The following is a 23,389-nucleotide window of genomic DNA, read 5'->3' on the forward strand; positions in this document are numbered from 1 at the left end:
ATAGAAGTCTGGGAGTTAACTGTAAACTAAATTATGTTCAAATTATCAGCCTGGGGAATAGTCTCCTGCTGTGCTTTCTTTTTTCCCCGTTTTCCTATAAGATTTACAGTTTTGGTACGGAAGAAAAACACAAATTGTTGCCTTAATTGTAAAGAAACAATTTTGTGTATACTTGAGCTGTTTTTTAAAGACTGTAATGGGGGGCTTGTACTTCTGGCTTCATTTGAGGAGACAGCCGTTTGATGATCTCTTAAGTTTTTTTCATGAAGAATGAGAGTTATGTGATTTCTATTATCTTTGCACACATGTTAAAGGGCTGCATGGTGAAAGAAGGCAGGCTCTAAATCAATTTCTAAGCCTTTGATGGGCTTAGTGGAGGAGTGAAGTGGAGAAGGCATTCATGCCAGTTCATAACCATTTTGTCCAAATTCCAATAAATTGTAAAAAGGGCTTTGGCTAGAATGCCTGGAACACCCTCTCAGTCATCCTTTTGGGTCTTTGGGTGTGGATCTATGGTGAACAGGGCCGGATTTTCCTGTAGGCTAACTAGGCTTCAGCCTAGGGCCTCAAGATCAAGAGGGGCCTTTTATTTTTATTTATTATCCGTGCCACATTTTTTATAAAGGTTAGTACCAATTACAACACGTTTCATTTAATATATTGATATATATCACAGTAATGGTGTATTTTATTATCTCTCATGTAATTTACAAACTTAAAAATGGGAGGTGAAAGGGCCCCATAAGTGGAATAGCCTAGGGCCTCTTTTCATCTAAATCCGGCCCTGATGGTGAACTACAGGATTACGACAATTGGGCCGTGATATGCACCAAAGGTGGAAAACAAAAGATATTTTTCCTCACTGACATAATTTGTTGAGTTAGGGAGAAGACTAGAATAGAATAGAATAGAATAGAATAGAATAGAATAGAATAGAATTCTTTATTAGCCAAGGGTGATTAGACACACATAGAATTTATCTTTGGTGCATATGCTCTCAGTGTACATAAGGAGAATAAAATACATTAATCAAGAATAAAAAGATACAACGCTTAGTGATAGTCAAGGTTACTAATAATATATCAAATCATACTAGGAAACAAATAAAACGATATAAATTGTAAAGATACAAGCAACATGGTTATAGTAATAAGTTTGGAGAGATAGATACTAGGAAGGAAGAGAAGAATAATAGTAATACATTCTTAGTAAATTATTGACAGTGTTGTGGGAATTAGTTGTTAAGCAGAGTGATGGCAGAGCTAATTACTCCTGATAGTGATTCTTGACTGGATATCTCATGAGGCTGACACCTGAATTTACTGCTTAGCCCTCTCTTTAGATTTCCTATACATTTGAATCCTCTCAGATCAGTTTCCAAAGCTAAGTCAACGACTTCCTCCATCCCCTTTCTCCTCTTGTGGAATTGGAAAGAAGAAGAGGGATCCCAATTCCTCCCCTATAGTCCCATTGCTGAAGGCTCCTCATACATCCAGAACCCATAGGAGTTGTGGCTGTGGCTGTTTCTACTTGCCTGCTGTGTCCCTAAGGAACAAACTAGGGAGGGTGACGCTGCTTCTCTAAACACACTGAACGACCATAACAAGAAATTAGCAACAGTGGGGAACAAGTGAATGAAAAAAAAAGCATTACCATCCTTTTGGGCCATTTTAGCAGATAGTTAGAAGAACTGTTGCAGGAACTGGGTCTGTCTAGTTTAATGAAAAGAAGGATTAGGGGAGACATGATAACAGTGTTCTGATATCTCAGGGGTTGCCACAAAGAAGAGGGAGTCAAGCTATTCTCCAAGGCAGCTGAATGCAGGACAAGAAGCAATGGGTGGAAACTAATCAAGGAAAGAAGCAATTTAGAACTGAGGAGAAATTTCCTGACAGTTAGAACAATTAATCAGAGGGACAACTTGCCTCCAGAAGTTGTGAAGGCTCCAATACTGGAAGTTTTTAGGAAGATGTTGGATAACCATTTGTCTGAAGTGGTGTGGGGTTTTCTGCCTAAGTAGGGGGTTGGACTAGAAGACCTCCAAGATCCCTTCCAACTCTGTTATTCTGTTCTATTCTATTCTCTCCCCAAAGAAGAAAATAATAACCTTCTTTAGCTGTATAAATATTTGCATCCGTGCGCACACACACAAACACACAAACTGTGAATTATGCTGTGTGCTGATACTGATGATTCATAAAATTTGTTGAAAAATTATTAATGATTGCTGAATTCATAGCTTTTTGTCATTTTTTAATTTCAGTCAACAGACACTAAAACTATAATTACTATCATTGTAGAGAATTGCAAATATTCTGGATTTTCCAAAGGAGTCCTTGTAGTCGGAAAGTTTGCAAAACGTTGCCCTAAGGTGATGCCATGCTGGGGCCCCAGATTCACCCTGGGGAAGTTAAATAATGCTTGGCAGCTCCTTCTCTAACCTCCATGATGCCTGGCGTCATTAATTGGGGAGTAAAAGTGCTTCTGGGGAAGTGGTCAGCCAAGGGTGGAAGATTGGTCCTGACAAATATGACAGTACTCTTATTCACTCATCCCATTTCTGAAATTGGAAGAATCTAGATCAAGCACTCCATCGGTAATTTCAACAAACATGCAGATTTTTACAGTAAAAAGTTTATTTTTCTCCAGCCCTAAGTCAACACCATTAGTTTCAATTGCATTTGGAAACAAACAGGAAGCCTTTAGCACTTTCAGTTGTGGCAGGATGCAATTCCTCTGGTAAAATACCTGTTTGTATTACTTATGGCTCTTGAGAAAGTTTAATAGACAGCCTTACATTAATAGCGATTCTATTTTCTCTACTTCAAGGGAATATGTCACTCTTTCTACCACCTTTCCTGAAAGGCCAAGATAAAAACCACAACAAACCATATGAAAGTTGTAAAATAATTTCATTAGAACAAGTGAGGGAAAAGCTGATCAAAACCGAACAGTGAAATATTATCATTTCAGTATTTGGTGAAATGAAAAAACAAGAAAAAGCAAAGTAGAGCTCTTCGGCTTAAGGGTGCCTACCAAGAAATATTTCTTGCTGACATTAAGTGGATGAGCAGCTGGAATAATTAAGGGAACTCCACTGATGATCTTAGGAAGTGGAGAGATCCATATGGGATCATGAAGCAATCCTTCATCTGGGTTGTTTCAAGTAGCTAACGAGATGCTGCTCAATGAAGCAAAACTACAACAAGATTTAAATTTACAAAGGCTGTAATGAACATACCAACTAGCTAGTTGAGGGAAGGCTGTTTTGAGCAAAATATGAGCAAAGCAGAATTGAATAGGAATACAAAGCTATGAAATGTGGCTGCAGACCCATCCAAACAGGCTGTATTCTTCTCTCTATCTATTAATAATGACCCAGAGCATTTCTTAATAGATTTCCAATTTATTGAATGTTGCACTGCTGGTCATAAGCACCTGTTTAGGTCTTTTACTACCCTCAACTGAATTGAAAGAAAAAGAGATGGGGATCACTAGACACCTTATTCCAAATTACAGTTTGGCGGTGATGTAAATGTTAAATTCTGCAGAATAACAATAATCATTTCTAGTAGTAATGACAGTAAGACTAGTAGGTTATAGGACTATACAGCATTTCGAATTTCATGATGTATGAAGAAGTGCTCATATAACACTATCTACAACCCTTTAAAGCAGCTGCTTCTTTTCCTGGGAGCTAAGGTTGCTTTTTGTGGCTGCAATACAATCTTTGGAAAATGCATACTTGGTTTAAACAGTTGTAGCTATATGCTACATGTGCACCCCTTCCCCCCCCTTGACTTGCACCTGGAAAGAAATGGCAACCAATACAGTTCACAGAGCAAAGATAAGACTAGTAGGTTACTTGTGCCATTTTACACATAATCCAACTGAAGCTTCTGAATATTGTTCAAGGGCAGTGCTCTGACCTAGGCTTCCTGCTACAGTAAAAAGCACACGCTTAGTCCCAAAAACCCTCTTTTTATTTCAAAGGCTGAGAATTATGTTCATTCACAGCCCGTAATGAGTCCCAAATAGTTGTAACGAGTCCTACAGTAGGCTGCCAAAGTCCTTCGGGATAAGGCTGATAAGCATCCACCTTTATCTTCCTGGAAACGCTGACAAAGATTTAATTGGCAATTAGCTTGGCAAGGCCACACAGAGCAAGAGTCAGAATGGAGCTTCAGAAGGTAAACTGACTAGCATGAACCAAGTTGCTTCCTGCAAAGGCTCATGTACCTTTCTGGAATCTCCAGAGGCAGCACATAACTCCCAGATGGCCCTGGTCCCCTCTCTGCCTCCGATGCAGAGCCCTCGTCTGAGCCCTCCCCAGGCTCTAGGACTGGCCCATGTCCCTCCCCAACCTCTTCGCTGTCTGACTCTGCTGCCAGCTCCGCAGGCCGTCAGCGGACCACAACAGGCAGCCCCATGTAGAATGCATTGCAATTGTTTATGTGAGAGGTGACTGTGAGCAGATCATGTGGCTTCTTCAGTATAAATCAGCTCCTAAAATACTACTATCAACTGGTATCCTCTTTGTGTTGTATGTAGATGGAGCTGTCAATTTTGATTAGATAAATGCTATGAGCAGCCCTCTCCGGCATTGCCCCCATTATTTAAAATAGGCAACTCTTCAAACTTGGCAACTTTTAGACGTGTGAATTTCAACTCCCAGAATTCCTCAGCCAACCAAGTTGCAAAGTTTGGAGACCCTTCCTTTATAACAGGGCTGTCAAACTTGTTTTCATTGAAGGATGCATCATGGTTGTGTTTGACCGGGGGGGGGGGGGGCTGGGGGGGCATGGCCAGCTTGATGTCACTTGTGTCACGGGCACCTGTGGTGGCCTGAGTTCTCTGCCAGCGAAAACGGAACTCACTCACTCCTTCCGCTTTTGCTGGTGGATGCACCACAGGCCGGTTCTTCTCTGTTTCCAGGGCCGTCCCACGGACCAGTTCTAAGCACCCTTGAGATTGTCACCTCTGCTTTATAACATGCAATATGTGGTTGGGCACGTAGGACAACTTACTTCTGTGAAATTTTCTAATGCCTCACTATCATAGTACATTAGCTTGCCTGTCTGCCTTCCTTCCATCCTAGAATTTTAGACATACAGTTATGGTATTTTCTAATATGACTCTTTCAAATGTCTTTGATTATAACTTTCTTATATTGGGAGACCATGAATTTGAAGGTTAATAGACAAGTGTTTCTGAAAGTCTTTTCTGGGACTATTTTGGCAATATCCTGAAAATGCAGTGTATTTGCTATGTCACATTTTAGCAGGTATTTCCCCCTTTTACTTAGTTACTTAGCTGTTTACTTTTACAGCTGCTGCTTTCTGTAAAAAGCTCTTTTGATATAAAGAGGCCAAGTTATGTGTCCAAATTCATATTTTTTGTGAGGATTTTTTTAGTAACTTAGAAAAAGTAGCAATTAGTGTGATTTTGCATCAGTAGCTCCTTCTTTTGGGTATTAGATTTGACGTTATACAACTTGGCATTTGGAGATTTAGAGCAGTGTTTCTCAAACTTGGCGACTTTAAGTCCTGTGGACTTCAACTCCCAGAATCCCCCAGCCAGCATAGCTGGCTGGGGAATTCTGGGAGTTGAAGTCCACAGGACTTAAAGTCGCCAAGTTTGAGAAACACTGATTTAGAGTATATCCCTTGACCTGTTCACCAACTAGTTTGAAAACATGTAGGAGGAAAACCATGAGAGAACAGGGTCTTCTATATGTCTCATATTTACTGATCTGGTAAGCCTATTGAAGTAGGCTGAGAGGGCAGCAGTTTTCTATCTGATTAGTACATGGTTATAAGCAGTGACGTGCGGTGAGCTTTAGGGCTGGTGAGGCTGGTGACGTCATCAAATTATCATCATGAAGGGAGGACTGTGACAACTTTGATCTTTGCAAGCGTGCAAGTAAAATACCCCAGGATCATGGTGGCGGGGACAGCAACTCCTTCCGCTGCGCTGTGGAGAAGAGCCACAGGAAGGAGGGGAATGGGACCACGTGTGCAGGAGGCTCCTCAGCACCAGTCTCAGATCAGCATGAGCCGCAGTCCCCTTCCCTTGCACACGTGGTCCCATTCCCCTCCTTCCTGAGCCAACATGAAGGGGACCGCGGCTGCGCTGATCTGAGGCTGGTGCTGAGGAGCCTCCTGACACGTGGTCCCATTCCCTTCCTTCCTGAGCCAACATGAAGGCCTGCCTCCTGCACACATGGTCCCATTCCTCTCCTTCCTGTGGCTCTTCTCCGCAGCGCAGCGGAAGGAGTTGCTGTCCCCACCACTGTGATCCTGGGGTATTTTGCTTGCACATGCAAGAAAGAGAAGAAAGAGAAAAGGGGAGATTTTTTTTTCTTTTCACGATGAGAGCGGTGAGGCTCTGCCTCCCTTGCCTCCCCTGAATGCACGTCACTGGTTATAAGTATACGAGAATGTTTTGAATGAAGAGATGTAATCAACAAAAAGGAAATTCTATACAGCACATAGTTGTATCTATGCCCACTAAGCCCAAGCACTGATTCAATGTTGTGTACTTGTCAGATGTTAACCTTCACCAAAGGGTTATGTTCTTATGAAGGAACAAGGCAGAAAATTGCACCCTAGGAATAATTTACTTATTTTTTATTTCTTCTATATACAAATTATTTTGGCTTCAAAATAATTGGAAATAGGGATCAACATGTCAGGGGGGAAAAGTCACTTTAATTAACAACAGTGAAGTTGCAAAACAAACACTGAATGTTTTGGTAGAAAAGTCATTCACAGGGTTTAACAAGTTAAATTCATTGTAAGAAATTCTGTGAAAATGTTGAGAACTAAAGATAAATGTAAAATGTAATTTAATAGATACTTTTATATATAAGATTAACTATTAACATGTTTCTTGCTTAATTATACTCAACAGAATATTTAAAAAGTGTCATTGTATAAATCAAAGCAATGTTTAGTTTGTTGCTTTATGGGCACACTGGAATTGGCAGTTATTGGGTAAAACCTCTTTAAATTTTTCATGTTGAGGCATGCATCTGTAATCATAAGGCTTCTAAACATACTATTTTTAAATCAAAACCATAACACTTAAATTAGAGATCAAGCAATATATCATGGTGCTTTTTGATGTTTTATAAAATATTCAGGGTACAGCATTTCTACTTGGAGGAGCTATTCAGAACATTATTCCTGCTTTTTCAAAACCACAGCTTCTGAGTGCTTTTTAAGGGTGAGTCCATGTAGAGCAGGGGTGTCCAAACTTGGGAACTTTAAGACTTGTGGACTTCAATTCCCAGAATTCCCCAGCCAGCCATGCTGGCTGGGGAATTCTGGGAGTTGAAGTCCACAAGTCTTAAAGTTCCCAAGTTTGGACACCCCTGATGTGGAGCAATACTGGTATATTCCGAAGTACAGATTATGGCATATAGGTCTCCTCCATGGAAAGTGATAGCTTGATCTTTGGCAATAGAGTACTTGACAAAATGCTGTCCTAAAAGTAGCAATTGCTTCCAAAAACAGTCCTAGATGCAGAAAAATGTAAAGGGACAGCTGGTGAACCTGATGTGCCCTAAGGCAGGGGTCCCAATCCCTGGGCCATGGATGAGCACTGCTCTGTGGCCCGCCACGAACCGGGCTGCACATGTGAGCCAAGCCCCATCAACACATACACAGGATCCAAGCAGCGCATGAAACCATGCCTCTCCCGGTCCACAGAAAAAGTGCCCTCCATGGAACTGATCTCTGTTGGTCAAAAAGTTGTAAGCCGCTGCCCTAGAGATCTTCCTGACTGGTTTTTATTTAGTTTTACACACAAATACTCATAGTGTTTTCACCAATAACAAATTTGGCAAATTTCACAATTAGGGCGGGAAGGTTTAATATCTTTGTATGCATTCCATTTACAGGTTTCGATCTTTACTCCATTCACTTATACTAGTTTTTAAGCTTTTACTTGGCTTTGTTATTTTCCCCCCATGTTGGTTTGTCCTTATGAAAGGGGAAGAAACATTGGACTGAAAATCTTTGCACCATTCTTTAAGTCAGCTTCTAACCTGGGTGTCCCCCAGATACATAGGCTTGGTTGCAACAGCTGGAAAATTTAGGATTTGTTTGGGAAAATTGCTGTAGAGCCACTCCATTAATTATAACCAATTATAACCAATTGAGTAGAATATAATTTTATTTATTTAAAGGATTCTAGTCTATCTTTCAATTGTCAAAAAAATGGATTCTGGCATGGTACATTAGCATAAATTTCGATTGGGAACAAAATCCAACAAAGCAGTAAGTGGCAAATCTTAAAATTTGGGAGGAGAAAAGAAAAAATTAACCAATTAAAAAGCAAGTACAGGTAGTCTTTGACTTACAATCACAATTGAACCCAAAATTCTGGTTGCTAAGTGAGACAGTTGTTAAGTGAATTTTGCCCCAAATTTTCCACAGCTGTTAAGTGAATTTCTGCAGTTGCTTAAGTTAGGAACATGGTTATAAAGTGAATCCGGCTTCCCCATTGACTTTGCTTGTCAGAAGTTCACAAAAGGTGATCACATAATCCTAGGACACTGCACCCATCATAAATGTGAATCAATTGCTAAGTATCTGAATTTTAATTATGTGATCATAGGGATGCCGCAACGGTTGTGTGAAAAACAATCATAAGTCACATTTTTTCAGTGTTGTTGTAACTTTGACTGGTCACTACATTAACCTCTGTAAGTTGAGGTCCACCTGTACTAATAAATCCAGACACATAAGCACACGGGGAACTAACCTCCAAGAGAATGCAATATTTGCACAATAGTAAAAGTTATAATATTGTTCCTCCTTGTTTCACCAATGTATTTGCAGCAGGGGGAGGCTTCTGGCTTCTGTTACTGCAGGTTTGCTCAGGGAGGCGCTTTGCGTGCGCACATGTGCAGTAGTACAAAATTGCTTCTGTGCATGTGCAGAAACAAAAAACAGGATGGTGGCACCTATGGCACTGCCAATAGAACCGGTTCGGGTGCATGGCTGGCCGAGTTACTACCTACTCGGTTGAACCGGTCCGAACCGGTAGGAACCCACCTCTAGTTTGCAGTATATGATCCACTTACCCTCACATTTACTGGTTAAAGATATAAATTGTTACTACCTAGTAAGAGAAGAATATACTCAGACAACTTTAGAATATTAATGATATACATCTCCATCCTAGATTATTTTTTCAGTATTGGAGCTCTTGTTAGTATGCACAGTACTTCATTCCTTTTATGTTTAGTCTCAAATAAATATGATGTATAAATATTTGTAGGCATGGAGTAATCAAAAATTTTCGGGGACTGTTTTAGGTGCAGCTCTGGGCAGCGATGATTCGGTGGCTCAGTGGCTAAGACGCTGAGCTTGTCGATCAGGTTGGCAGTTCAGCAGTTTGAATCCCTAGAGCCAGGTAACGGAGTGACCTCCCGTTACTTGTTGCAGCTTCTGCCAACCTAGCAATCCAAAAGCACATAAAAAATGCAAGTAGAAAAATAGGGACCACTTTGGTGGGAATGTAACAGCACTCCGTGCGCCTTCGGCGTTTAGTCATGCTGGCCCCATCACCACGGAGAGGTCTTCAGACAGCGCTGGCTCTTTGGCTTAGAAACAGAGAACAGCGCCACCCTCTAGAGCTGGAAATGACTAGCATGCATGTACGGGGGAACCTTTACCTTTACTTTACCTTTATGGGCAGCAAATCGGACACCAGTATAGATTATCTTCATATAGTTCCAGTGTGGGGAATCCCTGAACTGTATTTAAACCTACCCAGTTTCTAAAATCATGAAGACTATTAACAATGCTGATTGGTCTGTAGACTTACACTCTTTTCAATGGGTGTAATATGAACATATCTAAATCACAGTGAGAACTTAATGGTCTTTCAAATATTGCTGCTTGTTTTGGAATGCCATTTCCACATTGGAAGAGTTGCCTAATTTGCTTGTTTGTACGTATGTTCTTGTTTTCCTGTCCTGTCCGTGTCCGCCCCCCCCTCCTCCCCAAGCATTCTTAATGCTGAAGATGGTAAGTATTTGTCTTAGTTTTGGAGAGAAACCACAGAATTTTTTAAGAGGTGGTTCAAGGGAAATATTCTGACATTAATAATATAACTCCTGTGGGTTTTATTAAGGAAACTTTCATTTGCTCATGCAGAGAATGCAGTATTGTAGATTAAAAAGGAGAACCTCTGCTTCTTTTCTTGATTTTAATGAGCAATTATTTTATTTTGGAATAATTAATGCAAATTTTATGTCTTGATATTGGTTTCTTTTTACTTTCTATATAGCACGAGATGCTAAGCAAAATACTTGATTTATGTAAATGTTTACAGGTAGTCCTTGACTTATGACTGGTGACTTAATGTCTGTTCAAAGTTATGATAGACCCCCAAACAAGGGACTTGAGACCCAGATTTGAAGTTTTGATATCGGCTCTGACCCCACAGTCTTGCAATTGTTCTTTAATTGTAAATCTAAGCATTTATATGTTACGAGCTATCAAAAATATTTAACTTGTTAATAGTTATAATGAGGAACAATCCTGAAATGTACAGGTAGTCCACAATTTACAACCATTCACTTGATTATTTAAAGTTATAATGGCACTGAAACAGTGACTTACAACTACAACAACATGTGGTCACGTGATTAAAATTCAGATGCTGAATTTTAAGAAAGGTCATAAAATCTCACTTAACAACTGTCTTCCTTAGCAGTGGAAATGTTGGACTCAATTTTGGTTGTACGTCGAGGATTATCTGTATTTGAAATAATTGTGTTTGTGCTTGTAGTAAACTGTTTAAGGTCTTTGTTTTATTTATTTATTATTTGTATCCCGCCTTTATTATTTTTTACAGATAACTCAAGGTGGCAAACATAACCAACCCACCTTCCTCCTCCCTATTTTCCCCACAACAACAACCCTGTGAGGTGGATTGGGCTGAGAGAGTAGAAGAGCAATCTCGTCTATTGACATAAAATGACTCAACTCAGAGGTAGGTGTTATGTATTATAGTTTTCCCTCTGGTCTGTTTCGCTAGGGGGCGCTGTGCTCGACGCTGATTGGTTGACTGTTTGACAGCCGGCATATATAAAGGGCTGTCAAACAGGGCTCAGCTGTTGCCAGTTAGCTGAGATGCGCGAAATGTGAAGTGCCGCGTTTGGCAACCTGTTAGCAATAAACTGTTAGCAATTATTAAGTCCTGGCTCGCCTCCGTTTGTCCACCCGCGTTCTCCCAGCTAGAACAGTGGGCTTCAAAATTTTAGCAAGGGGTTCTCTGCCTGGTTGCTGGGTGAGCGTGGCCATGGTAGGCGTGGCCTAGTCAGCCTCCTGCACCACAGCAGAGGGAGGTGTTTTTGCCCTCCATGGCCTCCAGAGGCTTTCCTTGAGCTTTCGGAAAAGCCTCCTGAAGCTCTGAAGGCTGGAACCGGCCCTGTTTCCAGCCTTCCCGAACTTCCGGTAGGCCCATTTTTCTCCCTCCCTGGTCTCCGTGCGTGCCCTGAACTTACCTGCATCCAAACGAGCTGAATGGGGACTCCTGGGAGGGACGGGGAGGGGCAAGCCAGGAGTGGGATTTGGGGGTCCTCCAAACTGCACAGAATCTTAGCTAGAGGTTCTCCTCAACCCCTGCAAATTCCCAGCAGCCCACTCCTGGTTCAACTCTTGTCTAATGCACATTCCTTCCCTTAACAAAAATGACTTAAGCCATTTCAGTGAACCTATGATTTATGTTTGAGAGTCCGTAATTAAAAGATTAACATGTGGCTGTGTGAACGGAAGTTGCTTCCTGCTGCAGGATAGATACCTGAGGAAATTGAGTTATGAGATCATGCATAATAGCACATGTCTTCCGTTACAAGACATTTAGTTAAAAGCAGCAGTGCTGTAATAAGGGCTTTCAAACGAATAGAAACTTTCCAAGATGTGTTATATGCTCTAATTTAAAGTACTAAACTTCCCATCTTTCTTTTATTGCTTGGTGATTTTAAAGTTTCCATAGGAAATAGTAGAGAGATTTTCTTAAATTACTTTAATGTTTTACTAAGCTGTATTGAGTTGAAATATGGTTAGTGGGTTATTGTTTTTTTCAAAGAATCATAGCTGGTTGACCACTCTCCTTATTAGGAAAAACTCCAAATGAACTCACCATAGAGGAGGTTCAGGAGTTCAATCCAATCTGCACATTTATTTTGGCATTAGAACATTGTATTTTGCTGAATTGGTAGTACAATATCATTTTGCATACTTCTCTTTAAGTTAATTTGCAGAATACATCTAAGTCTGCTCTATTTGTTTATGTGGCTTAATTATTTGTAAAGCAAGCTATAGCTCAAAGATAACTTCTCTGCTATTTTTGAAATCTTTTGAAGGGATGTTTTTGTTTTTGTTTTTGCATGAGAACAATTTTCAAACAAGTGGCTATTTAATCTGATGCAGGAAAAAAAAAAGGAAAGATATACATGATAGTAGCCTAAAAGAGCAGAAAAGCTTTGAAAACCTCTATGACTGGGGGAGGAAAGTTGTTATCCCACTTTTAGGTAGCAGACACAATAAGAAGATAAGCTAAAGTACATTTATAAGCCTGTCCAAGTTTTAGATCATTTACATTTCATGTGTAAAGCCCCAGGGCGCTTTGCATTTGGCCATACTGGTAATCCCCCAACATACAACTACATTGGTTTTGTTTGTGAGGATACCGACTAGAGGTGGCATTCAGCAGGTTCTGACCAACCGGTGGTGGAAATTTTGAGTAGTTCAGAGAACTGGTAAATACCACCTCTGACTGGCCCCACCTCCATCTATTCTCTGCCTCCCGAGTCCCAGCTGATCAGGAGGGAATGGGGATTTTGCAGTAACCTTCCCCTGGAGTGGGGAGGGAATGGAGATTTTATAGTATCCTTCTGCTGCCATGCCCACCAAGCCATGCCACCCCCACAGAACAGGTAGTAAAAAAATTTGAATCCCACCACTGATGCTGACCTTACATTGTGAGGCAGTTAGTAAAAATATTAATAGTTTACTGCTGAGCTCATCAGCTGAATGATCTACATCAGGGGTGTCCAAACTTGGGAACTTTAAGACTTGTGGACTTCAACTCTCAGAATTCCCCAGCCAGCTATGCTGGCTGGGGAATTCTGGGAGTTGAAGTCCACAAGTCTTAAAGTTCCCAAGTTTGGACACCCCTGATCTACATGTTAAAATCCCCCCCCCCTTTTTTTTAGTGAAGAGGAAAAGAATATCCTAAACTTTTGGCTGTTCTCCTTTGTGGCATAATGTTATGGTGGTTTAATGCCCACATTTCAAAATACAAAGTGTTAGAATCTCCATTCTATTATCTCTGTCAGTTGCCATTCATAATTCTGTTTTCTAGTCCAAATGGCTGTTGTGGTTAGTGTTAAAGTGGACGTGCTTGACAGACAGATGCAGTTGCACCGAATAGTGGATGTCTTCTTTTTAAATTGGATGTAACAATAAAACGGATGGTTATTACTGAAAACAGCACACAGCCCCTAGTTGATGCTCTGTGAATATTGTGGCTCCTTTTATCAGAGAGTGCCATGTTTATCTCCTTGCAGAATCTGGTATGCCAAATACAAGGCGAATTCATTTGCTTGTGGTATTATGAAACTCCTGTGAAAATATGTGGTGCAGGTAGCCAACGACGTACGACCACAATTGAGCCCAAAAATGTTGTTGCTAATGTGAGACATTTGTGAATTGAATTTTGCCTCATTTTACAACCTTTCTTGCCACAATTGTTAAGGGAATCACCGTAGTTGCTAAAATATGAATACACGGGTATTAAATGAATCTGGCTTTCCAATTGACTTTGTATATCAGAAGGTCACAAAGGATGATCACGTGATTACACTGCAATGGTCATAGATGTGAGTTAGTTTCCAAGCCTCGTAATTTTGATCAGGTGACCATGGGGATGCTGCAATGGCTGTTGTAACTTCTAAAAGTCACTAAATGAACTGTTGTAAGTTGAGGACTACTTGCAAAAAGATACCCCTTTAATCTCACCCAAGCTGTTTCTTTCCTTTACCTTTGCATGGCTTATAGAAACAGAACCTCCAATTTCCCTCCTGGGCCAGTTTTCCTCTGTTGTTTTATTTAGCATTCTGAACTTTCTACACAAAAAGAGCTACAAGCTTTGTTAGTCTCATGCCTCGTCAAGCACAGAGCCTGAAGCAGGGGTAATTAACTCACACATGTGATGACACGAATACAAACACAATATTTCCACTGGAAATTAAGGGACTCTGATTTGGTAGTCTGGCTAATAACTTGGCACAGACATTTGTAGTCACAGTCAGTGCAATGTTAGCAAAAAATCTGGAGATGTGCGTGATAAACCACTAAATCTAGGCACCAAAGCGGTGCCTACTTGTCTTGGATTATTTTTTCCAGCCAAGGAGCCAAATTATGCTTCTTAGGATGATAACAATAGAAATATGCATTTAAAAAATCTTATAGGGATATACTATAGAATGAATTAGAGAGAGAAGGTTTTAGAAATTTTTGAAAGTGCTAGAAAGAGGGGGAATAGACATTTGTGGACTTAAAGTACATAAATTCTATAGTTTGGAAATAATTTTGTAAATCTATACAATATATTCTGAATGTTATTCTGTATAGTTTGTGTATGTAATTGAAATATATAGTATAGTTTGTTTAGACAATCATAATGGTATTGGTTTGGATATTGGGATTCAACATTATGCAAACACAAGTAGTAGAACAAAGTCAAACTAGAGTCTTGGACTTTAAGAAAGCTAATTTCAATAAACTTAGAGAGAGCTTGGGAAAAATTCCATGGATGAGAATCCTCAAGGGGAAAACAACTCAAGAAGCTTGGGAAATTTTGAAAAATGAGATTACAAAAGCCCAGTTTAGCACAATACCAATGAAGAAGAAAAATAACGGCTCCCAAAAGAAACCAGCATGGACTATCTGACAAACTGAAAGACAAAAAAGGTAAGTATAAAGAGTGGAAGGCGGGGGACATAACTAAGGCAGAATATCAGCAAATAGCCTGAGCCTGTAAAGATGAAGTGAGGAAAGCTAAGGCTCACAATGAAGAAAGGCTTGCCACAAAAGTAAAAATTAACAAAAAAAGCTTCTTCCAACATGTTAAAAACAAGAAAAAAGTTAAGGAAACAATTGGTCCATTGCTAGGAGAAAGTGGCAAGAAGGTGACAAGCAACAGGGAGAAAGCAGAACTATTTAACTCATGTTTTGCATCTGTCTTTACACAAAGGGATAAAACAGTCCAACCTATCAAAAGCAGCACCACAAAAATCAGATTAGGAACACAAATTGAAATAGGGAAGAAAATGGTAAGTGAGCACCTGTCTACCCTAGATGAGTTCAAATCACCAGGACGGGATGGATTACACCCCAGGGTTCTGAAGGAACTAGCAGACGGGATCTCAGAACCACTGAATTATATCTTTCAGAGATCCTGGAACACCGGGGAACTACCAGAGGACTGGAAAAGAGCTGATGTGGTTCCCATCTTCAAAAAAGGGAAAAAAATAGATCCAGGAAACTACAGACCTATCAGCCTGACCTCAATACCAGGAAAGATTCTGGAAAAAATAATCAAGCAACGAATTTGCGAACACCTAGAAGCAAATAAAGTAATAGCCAAAAGCCAACATGGATTTGTCAAAAACAGATCATGCCAGACTAATCTTATTGCATTCTTTGATAATGTGACAAAATTAGTGGACCAGAGGAATGCCGTTGATATAGTTTACTTGGACTTCAGTAAGGCTTTTGATAAGGTAGACCATAACCTACTACTAGATAAAGTAGAAGAATGTGGGTTAGATAGCATCACCACCAGATGGATTCATAACTGGCTGACCAACCGCACTCAATGTGTAGTCCTCAATGGAACTGCATCTACATGGAGGGAAGTATGCAGTGGAGTACCCCAAGGCTCTGTTTTAGGCCCAGTACTCTTCAACATCTTCATCAATGATTTGGATGAGGGAATAAATGGGGAACTCATCAAATTTGCAGATGACACCAAGCTGGCAGGAATAGCCAACACTCCAGAAGATAGGCTTAAGATACAGAAGGATCTTGACAAACTTGAACATTGGGCACTATCTAATAAAATGAAATTCAATGGTGAAAAGAGTAAAGTTCTACATTTAGGCAACAAAAACGGAATGCACAGGTACAGTATAGATGATACCTTGCTCAGTAGTAGTAACTGAAAGGGATCTTGGAGTCCTAGTGGACAATCATTTAAATATGAGCCAGCAGTGTGCAGCAGCTGCCAAAAAAGCCAACACAGTTCTAGGCTGCATAAATAGAGGGATAGAATCAAGATCACGTGAAGTGTTAATACCACTTTATAATGCCTTGGTAAGGCCACACTTAGAATACTGCATTCAGTTCTGGTCGCCACGATGTAATAAAGATGTGGAGACTCTAGAAAGAGTGCAGAGAAGAGCAACAAAGATGATTTGGGGACTGGAGACTAAAACATATGAAGAACGGTTGCAGGATCTGGGTATGTTTAGCTTAAGAGAAAGAAGGACTAGGGGAGACATGATAGCAGTGTTCCAATATCTCAGGGGTTGCCACAAAGAAGAGGGAGTCAAACTATTCTCCAAGGCACCTGAGGATAGAACAAGAAGCAATGGGTGGAAACTAATCAAGGAGAGAAGCAACTTAGAACTGAGGAGAAATTTCCTGACAGTTAGAACAATTAATCAGTGGAACAGCTTGCCTCCAGAAGTTGTGAATGCCCCAACACTCAAAGTCTTTAAGAAGATGTTGGATAGCCATCTGTCTGAAACGGTATAGGGTTTCCTGCCTAGGCAGGGGGTTGGACTAGAAGACCTCCAAGGTCCCTTCCAACTCTACTACTGTATTGTATTGTATTGGTTGAGTTTACTTTAACACGTTGATTTAGTTGTAAATTGGGACTACAAGTTTCTGTACTCAAAGCAATGTCACGTCTTTTGCTGTTTAGAAAAATCAGGTGGGGGAAAAACGGATAGCTGAAAACAAAAACCATCAATATTGTAATAAAATATATTTTGCATTCCATCTCGGCTTTATCGGGCAGGCACAGCCAAAACAATTTTTAAGGGAAAAAGCAAAACAAAGTTCAGAATGCCATATGAAAGGTGGTTTAGTCAATCTTATTTTCTGAGTGTACAGATCTCTAAAACAGTTACCACTCTTTCTTTATCATGTTATTGTTTTCATCAACTTCTGAAATCTGAAGCTTTGCCTGTTGAGTGAAGCTTTTCTATCTTCCCAGAGCTACTTTCTTTAAAATAAAAAAAGCTTTTTGTTCATTCCCTCCTTTTTTCTCTGTCCAGGTGTTCATATTTCCAAACACAAATAAGAATAGATACTTTGTTTTCATCACGTTTATATATCAGTTTACTGGATCCTGCTGGTCTAGACAGTTGAGTCTAGTTTCCCTCTAATTCATGCTTTTATCTGCCTTGTCTTCTTGGTTGGGACACTTAGATTTTTCTTTCATTGCTAAAATGGTCAGGAATGTAATTCCTTCAAGAGTTTATTTTATTCAATAGGCTAACTCAGGAGTACAAGAAGCAGACTTTTTCCACAATCCTGAAACACAAATCAGTTTATTTGACGTTAGGAAATATTTTTGTTGTTAGGAAAGAAGTGTGGCTTTAAAAATTTTTTAAATATTTTACTTTCCAAATAACAAATCTGTGGAAATTCATTAAAAATGTTCTTGCATTCGAGTCATCATAGGTTTAACTTTAGACATTTTTAGAATTTCTTAAAAAGTTGTAGGGAAATTGCTCAGATATTCGGTAACTTAGTATCTTAACATTTTCACATTTGTAAGAGTTACTTCTCTTCCAGCTATGAGTGATTCATTCTCAAAATGAATATCTACAGTTGTTTGCACATTGCTGTAGACTTCATTGTGCCTGAATTCTTCGCAAGAAGAAAAAGTTGTGGAGCCCAGGTTCTATTGCATAGGCTATTGAGGTGGCCCAATATATCTTCCTTGTCCTTTTCTCAGACAAGGAAAAAAGTGAAAAGACTTTTAGAAAGTTTTTGAAACAACAGCCTGACTAAAATAGAAATGTTGAAATTTTGAAATGACTAGCTTTGAAAATAGGTCACCACTTTCTTCCTTTTGAGTTACTAAATTCAGTTGCTTGGATATTTTGATTGCCTCTAAAAATAAAACCTGGTATCTTAACTACTGTTATGGGACAATATGCTAAGTTAGGATGGCTGTGGCTGCTACATGTCATATGAAGCCTGTCTGTTATTCTGAAGAAAGAGATTGCTGAATTGCAGTCAGATGGGACTTGCTAAACAGTCAGATGTGGGTTCTTGAAAAATACTAATATTGGCAGTTTTATTCCTAGAGAACAGCCAATTTGCATTTTTAGCTACTGCACATTGGTCAAAACTCGGCTAGATTATGCTTATTTTCATGTGATAAGCCATAATGGTAGCATTTTCCCCCTCTCTAGAATGGTTGTGTGTTTCGTCATCCCACTTCATTGTTTATAAAAGACCTAACATTTATTTGCAAATGGATGGTGAGATACTGATTTGTAATAAAGTCCACCCTTTGGAGACATAAACTTGAAAAAAAAATGGGAAAGCTTAAAGTATGAAATAATAAAAATGAACTGTTTTTTACTAAGAGTACATTATATAATGTGGACAAATGGTTCTGTGAGAGGACAGACAGCTGCCTAATAGCTAGCACCTGTTCTGCTGTTGTCCTGTCCCCAAGTCCTCTCCCTAGTCAGCACAGCAATTGTTGGCTGTAAAAACTGAGCAAGGAGGCAGCTGGCTTTGTTGGTTTGCGGGGGAGAGGGAAGGTGTAAAGCAGTCTGAAGTAGCCCAAAGCAGATAGGAAGAGATACTATTCTCCAGCAGTAAGACTCATAAGAAGTAGTACTTGGAAGGGCAGTAGAAGGAGGTGTAGAAGTATGAAAGAGTGGAGTAGCGAGCAATGAGTACCAGCCTTTGTGTGTGTGTGTGTGTGTGTGTGTGTGTGTGTGTTTGTGTGTGTGTGTGTGTGTGTGTGTAAGAGAGAGAGATACCTAGGGACATGTGTGGTTGTGTTGGCTCTCTTGGGTTTTGGAGCCAACTTTGACTTGGATATATATAAAAAAAACCGTGGCAGCTTGTCATGCCAAGTTTGTTATATGCTTATGCTAATAAACTAGTTTTATCCATTTTGAGAATGATCAGGTACCTAAGGCACAATGAAAGTGCCTAATTATTTCATATGAATAACTTGCTGTGCAGTAAACATAACCACATGGAGCAATGCAAAATCATCTGATCTGATTGCAGTAATACACATGTAGTCTTTGTGTGGCTTGGGACATATTCAAAATATGTTAGGATTACAGCGCCCAGAATAGTTTCTATGCTGGAGAAGACTGTTCTGAAACACAATGAATTTTTTAGACCTGTATTGCTTTTGGTGGTCAACCAACAACCAATCTTTTATCATAATCCCTGTTTCTTGTCATTTCACCCATGGACTCTGATAAGTAATGGATAGGCATTTATCTTGCCGATTAACAGCACATCTCCCCTTTCTTACATAAATATACTCTTTTTAAAATCAGGTGGTGGGGAACTTGCTGGTTTGTAAGTCCCCCCACCCCCAAGTGGTATGAGAGGCCAGTTTTTTTCTTTCTTTTTTTATGAGTAAGACATTGTTCCTATTTCATATTCCTCAAAGGAAGTGTCTGTTGATACAGTCTGCATTTCTGGCCTCTCCTTCAGGGCAATTCACTGGCCCTGAAAGCAGCTTCTTGCACAAAAGGAGAGCTAAGCGAAGCCAGACAGCCTTGGTTCCTGCTTCTTTATTTACAGAGATCTCTGTAATGGCAGGCGGCCTCTCTAGCAGCTTAAGAGTGCTTGCAATTGGAAGTTGGACTGAAAAGTGTGGGAGGAAATCTGTCCAGCTGTGACCTTACCTGGCAGGGTGTGTTAAAGACACCAATCTCTCTTAAGCATTTGTAATAAAGCAGAATAGCTTTGTGTTTAATACTTCAGGACCATTTTATTCTGTGATAAGTCTGAACAGTGTTTTTTCCCCTCAGATATTCCTGTGGGGACATTTCAGACCAGAAATGGGACATTTAGGTGGGGCATTTAGATACCAAGGAAAAAAAATAGCCACAGAGGTTAATGATATTGGCTAAAACAATAAGTTTACCTTCCCTGGCTGCTAGATAGCAGACTGGTCAGGCCACAGAAGAGAATTCCTTAGCTGCTTGATAGCCATTCAGGCGAGCCTTCGATCCAGTGGTAAACTTCAGGCAAAATGAGGCAAAGTAAAATGGAATTTACTTGAGGTGAAGCTAAACAAACAGAACAAGGCAAGGCGAGGTGAAGCAAGGTTTCAGACGAGGTGAAGAATGACAGAGCGTCAGGCAACTCTGTGTTCCTGGACAAGTTGCTCAACTTGTGACTCCAAATCTTGAGGCATAACTTTGTAAAGCCCAAATGGATGTGCCGATCACAAGACCTGGCTTGACTGAAGTGCAAGAACATCTTTCCAGGTAGACTGTGCAGCAAAATCATTGCAAGGCCTCTTCCTGCTTTTGCATTTCCTCACCCACAGAGGAAGAGAAAAGGGTGGCTCTCATCATGTCTTGTGGTATTCCATGTCTTGTGGTATATACTGTGTGAAGGAGTGTTTTCCTCTGTTGTGTTTTAAATACCCTCCTGGTCAGTTTCACTGCATGAACACTGGTCCTAGTAATTTCAGAGAAGAATCCTGTCTAGTTTCTCCATATTAGGTATGATTTCATATATATGGATTGTGTACCTGTGCACTCAGTTTTTTTCCTGGGTGCTGCTCTGGAGAGCCCAAGCATGGGTTAAATACAGCCAATTTGCCCTGGACTGAATTGAAACTTTAAGCCACGCCTCTGGTGCGGACTAATCCTCAGATTTTTTCAGTTCAGCTAGCCCAGTGGATGCGCTTCCAGTTTCTCTTCATTCTTAATTGATTGCTTGGACTCTCTATTTTTCTATTTTACTACAAAAGATTCTATTCTTCTTTCTGATTATTGGAGCAGGCTTGGTGAGTCTCCTTTTAATTTAATTCCCTGGTTCTCACCAATTTTAGCCTCTCTGGTGTCCTGGGCTTGCTCCAGGTGCCATGAGACTGCAGGCAGCTGTGGGGAAAGGCGCGTGGGTCAGAGTGCCGACACCAGCGCAATAGCAGTGATCCTGCTGCGATTGTAGCACCACTGAGACCTCGGTTGCTGCTGACTGTGCTTCTGAGTGAGCCGGCTGTTGGCGCGGAGCCTCAGAGCCCTCTGGTGTATGCAGGTGGCCATTTTAGGTGGATCGCATATGGTGGCAGCCATTTTGAGAGCATCGAATATGGCAGTGACCATTTTGAGAGGGTAAAAGTTCCGGCTGCCATTTGGTTGACCTACTTTTGCTGCAAAAAGCAGCTACAGCCACCTGATTGCCTGTCTCTTGCAGAAGCCGCTAGAAGCCTTCCTGTTCAAAATTCCAGCAGGTTTGCCTACTCACAGCTCCACATTACAGCAGAGGGCGGCAGCAGAGGTTGGTGGCCCCTGTGGTCGCGCCCCACATTAATTGACCTGCGTGAGTGCTGGGAGCTTGTAGCTCGCACCATTCTCCTTCACCAACCAAAGGACTGCTGAGCTTTGCTTGCCCTTGCCTTCAGTGCCTCTGCATCAGAGCGCTAAGGCTGTTTGTCTGAGGTGGTGAGTGGGGGAAAGTTTCCTTTCAGGCCTTACATCTCCACATTTAATCATGGCAGACGGGGCCCCTGAGGAACAGCAGGTTGGTCCTTCCACCAGCAGGGCCTGTACCAGACAGGCTGGCAAGGCAGCCAGGGAGGCCATCCGACAAGCAAGCCTTACTCTAGGCAGTGGACTAAGCAGAGTTCAGGCCTAGACAGAGATGCCATCAGACGCCAGAAGGCTTTAGAGAAGCAATTTTTTAGGGCTCAACTACAGGTCCAGACAGCCGGGCCTGCTTCCCCTGGGGATCACTCGCCCGGGGTTCAACCTGGTCAGGATCCTCCAATGTTGGAGAGTGAGAATGAAGGCCAGGAATTCTCCTCTGCTGATTCCATTGCAATGGCAGGCTCCCCTGGGCCTTCTATGGCCGATCAAGCAGACCTATTTGCATGTCCTTCTGATCTGGAAGATGAGCCGGTCACAGTGGGGACCCTTGTATCCCAACAACCGGCCATTCAGCCCCTGCCCGGAGCTCGCCCACCAGAAGATAGGGGACCCGATCTTTCTGTAGAATGCCATTGCCATGGCCATTTCCAAGGGATAGAGGCTGGCATGTTGCAATGGGCCAAGCGCCCACGCAAATCTTGCCCACTCCCGACACTGGGACCTTCACAAGAAGTGGCTCAAGCCCAGCCCCCCCAGTCATCGCATTCTTCCTTGGCCAGTGAGGATTCAGACTGGGAGGAGTCCGGGGCTAGAACCAGAATTCTCAGTGGATGAGATCGCTGTTCCCAACAAGCCGGCCTTTTCTGGCTTGTTCAAGTATGCTAATTTCAAGACTATTGTGAACAAGGCCAAAGCCTCGACCCACATGGGTACAAACATCCCAGCTCCGGCTGCTCCTGCACCAGAGGACCTCAGTGAGGGATTCTTTGAGGAGCCAGAACCTACTTAGGAAATTGTGTCAGTTCCAAAGTTATTTCTTAATGTGGTGCAAAAGCAATGGGCACAGCCAGGCACCCTTGCTACCCCTAGTGGTAATGACAAGAAATTGTACACGGTTGACCCAAGTCTAGATGACTTACTGAAATTGCCTCCCATGGATGCGCCTGTGGTGGTGCTCACTTCCAACTCAGTGCTTCCCCCTGAACTATTAGAAGGGCTCAAGGCAGAGGCAAAAGGGCAGAGAATGCCTCCCACAAGACTCATCAGGCGGCGGCTTGGGTCATTAAAACATCCGCTTCTGCGTCCTTCCTGTCCAGGGCGGCACTACTCTGGTTGAGACAGTTCCTTGCCAAGCTTCCAGCTGGGGATACCAAATTTAGACAGGATGTTAACAAAATTATCACAGTGACAGAGTACACTGCTGACGCTATCCTGAACGCTGCCAAATATGCCTCTAGATCCCTGGCTTCTAATGTCACCACCAGGCGCCTGTTATAGCTCAGACATTGGAATGCGGATATGCGATCCAAGTGGAAGCTCACCTCAGCTCCCTTTAAGGGCGGCAAGCTTTTTGGGGAGGCCCTAGACCCTGTCCTGGTTGAAAACAAGGACAAAAGAAGGTCATGCCTTCAGTCAATAAAAAATCTGACAATAAGGGTTCACAGACTTATAGGAGGCAGTCCTTTCGGAACTCAGAGCAGC

The 23,389-nt window shown here is 41.4% G+C and overlaps 1 long non-coding RNA gene across 2 annotated transcripts in view; it reads left to right on the top strand.

The window, feature by feature from the left end:
* LOC309392257 overlaps positions 1-23,389 on the top strand; it is a 320,340-nt gene that overhangs the window by 110,129 nt on the left and 186,822 nt on the right. For both annotated transcript variants that reach the window (XR_014175407.1, XR_014175408.1), the window contains exon 4: positions 10,873-11,010. This is a non-coding gene — a long non-coding RNA (uncharacterized lncRNA). The remainder of the gene's footprint in view (positions 1-10,872; positions 11,011-23,389) is intronic.

Source organism: Natrix helvetica (assembly GCF_964273705.1).
Source record: "Natrix helvetica genome assembly, chromosome: 4".
Taxonomy (NCBI): domain Eukaryota; kingdom Metazoa; phylum Chordata; class Lepidosauria; order Squamata; family Natricidae; genus Natrix; species Natrix helvetica.